The sequence below is a fragment of the Aedes albopictus genome, chromosome 1, assembly GCF_035046485.1.
Source record: "Aedes albopictus strain Foshan chromosome 1, AalbF5, whole genome shotgun sequence".
In the NCBI taxonomy this organism is placed as follows: Eukaryota; Metazoa; Arthropoda; class Insecta; order Diptera; family Culicidae; genus Aedes; species Aedes albopictus.
Window position 1 is genome coordinate 217985814 of NC_085136.1, and position 3386 is coordinate 217989199.

The window sequence follows — 3386 nt, forward strand, 5'->3', positions numbered from 1 at the left end:
AAATTGGATGTGAAAATGACTCCCAGTTTATCGAATTTTTCAAAAAATTCAACCCTTTGGCCATCAAAAACAAGCACTGGTGCTTCGGGAGGATTTCTATATTTCGTTATCAGCATAGCTTTAGTTTTAGATGGATTTACGGTCAGCAAGTTATTGCGTGACCATTGCAGGATACTATTCAAATCGTAGTTTATTTTTCTGGCAATATCGTCCATGTTAATCTCACCAGAATTACAGAAATATATCTGAACATCGTCAGCGAACATATGGACTGAGCAAAACCGCAGCGTATTAGGAAGATCATTAATAAATAAAGAGAATAAAAGAGGTCCCAAAACAGAACCCTGCGGAACTCCAGACTTAATTTGGCTAAACGATGATAAGGCGTTATTGTAGGAAACAGCCTGGTACCTATCGCTGAGGTATGATTTTATCAAGACAGCAGCAGACTGAGAAAAACTAAATTTATGCACCAATTTTCTTACCAATTTGCCATGTGATACTCTATCAAATGCTTTGGCAAAGTCTATCAATAGCAGTATAGCTATGCCTCTCTTGTCTATTGTTCGAGCTATGTCATCATGTACCTTGGTTAAGGCGGTATTCGTACTGAAATTACTTCTAAACCCAGACTGAAAAGGGTGCAACATATTGTTATCGATGACATGCTTCGAAATTTGGAATTTCAAAAGCTTTTCAAAGACTTTAGAGAGGGCACTGAGAATGCTAATTGGACGAAGGTTGTCGATTGATGAACAATTAATTTTCTTCTTGATAGGAATTATCTTAGCACTCTTCCATGCTATAGGAAAAATTGAGGTTTCAATAATGGTGTCGAATAATAGCTTATAGATTGGTAATGCCAGAGGTAAAAGAAGCTTAATGAACTGGATAGGAATTTCATCAAATCCTACTGCATTCGATTTGATTGAAAAAATGCAGTTGATGATATCATGATCTGAGACTGAATGAAAACTGAAACCTTGATGGTTTATTGATACAGGATCTGTCGAAACATCGTTTGAAAAGTTGGAGGTGAAAAAATCGTTGATATTATTCGCTGAAAAATCATCATTAGGAAATCTAGATTCTTTAGTAACCCCCAGTTTCTTTATATTGGCCCAAAGTTGTTTACTAGGTAATGCGGCATTAAATTTAAGCCTGTCATTGTTGAGTTTGGCTTGAAAGATCATTGAATTTACTTTATTTCTAAGCCGTTTGTAAACATTTCTATTATAATCTGATTTAGATCGTTTCCAGGTACTGTAAGCCAAATCTCGATCGATAATTGCACGAGAGATATCAGTATTGAACCACGGGGTGGATTTATTTTTTTTACGTCTCATAGGTATATAATTATCATGGAGAAAAAGGAAATGATAGTTCAAAAAATCAAGCATTTCATTTGGGTCGTTCATGCTAAAGAAAATACTCCAATCGATACTAAAAAAAGCCTCCTGTAACACGGGAGCGTTAAAATTAACATAGTCGCGGTAGGTAACCACAGTTTCAGTACCTCTTTGGGCCAAGTAAATCGAACAAATTATCATGTCGTGATGAGAAACCCCTGGCATCGAGAGTTGATCGTGTTTAGTGACAATTTCAGGAGAATCGGTTAAAATCAAATCAAGTAATGAACAACCTGTCTGATGGAAAAAAGTGGGTTCATTATTTACACAAACGTATGACAAACTCGCTAGCATTTCCTTGAACTTCCTTGTTCGCGGCACAGATTTGAGGAAATCTGTGTTAAAATCACCAATGAAAAAGGTATTATCGTACTGTACTGTTAAATTTCCTATTAATTCATTCAGTGTCTCAGAGCAATCAACATTAGGAGGATTGTAAACAACCCCAAGCAATAGCTTATCAATACCAGACTTGATTTCAATTACTAAAAATTCTGTTTCGCTTATATTATCATGATGGATCAATGGAGACCTTGATATAACACGATAGCCTAAATATTGTTTCAAATACACGCAAATTCCTCCACCATGTCTATTTCGATCGTTTCGGATTAGCTTATACCCATCGATGTTGATCATAGCGTCGCTAACAGAGTCGTTAAGCCATGTTTCAGTAAAGCATATTACGTCAACTTTACTGTCACAAAAAGTCATCTGAAGTTCATGAAATTTCGAAAAATTCCTCGCTAGAAGACTTTGAGCATTGATATGAACGACATTCAACTGATCATTTTTAAGTGCAGCATTTAAAACAAATCTTGGAATCAAGGAGTTCACGGAAGCATTCACATCTGGAACATTATCCATAGTCAAAACAAGGGGATAAACTTAGCTTTAAAAAAAGTCTGTCGTAAGAATCCCTCCCACATGCAATATTGAGCGAAGTAGAATTTAAAACGTTATTTTCTGTCATAAATATTTCATTACATCTTGTAGTTCAGCTTTAGCATTAGTGTATAAATAAAGTCTAATATCCCTAACAGTAGATGAAACATATCATCACCAGCAATGCGCAAACATAAGCATTATCAACAGAGTAACTATGCATGTACACTACAGCAGCAACAACATCGCTGACCCGCTTCCCAACAGCAGCAACAACAGTGTCCTCTCAGCAACAGCAGCAGCAACAACTTACGAATGACACTACAGCAGTAACAACATCGCCGACCCGCATCCCAACAGCAGCAACAACAGTGTCCTCCCAACAACAGCAGCAGCAACAACTTGACGACGGTACTGACATTTAGGAATGGAAGAAATCATAGGAGTAACCGAAGGATGGAAACATGGAAAATATATGGAGGATAAGATAAATTACTTGGATAGGGTTGACTTTGAAAACTTTTAGGAGTGGACGGAGTCATGGAAAGTATAAGGAGGGAAGACACGGAGAGCTGAGGGAAGGAAAAGAAAAAACTATTTGGAAAGGGTTGAATTTGACTGCACACCAAGCTGCATGACATCGTTAATTGGCTCGGAGCTGGACCCGTTTGAACGCTGGACGAACACGATCCCATCGCGAGTGAAAACCTTCTTGAACTTTCATCAACCGTTTAAGGTCAACTAGGGGTCGATCCATATCGTTGTAACCCAGAGTTGTAGCGAGCTTATGGAACGACTCCAGCAGGCTCTCATTGATGACGTATGGGATACCCGAAATGATGAGATCATTGGCTTTCTCGAAGCGATCCATTCGTTCGGTAGTGGATTTAATTTCAGCACGTACCTCTGTTACTGCCGCCGACAGATTATTAATGCTGCTCGTACACTCCGTCTTCAAGGCAAATAGCATGTTCTCTAACCAAATTCCAGTGATCCTGTCCTCGAGTTTGGAATTGCTGGCATCGATTTTGGCTTCGATCTTCAGGTTGGAAGCTGCAAACATCTGCTGAATTTTTCCAAGCATATCGCAGT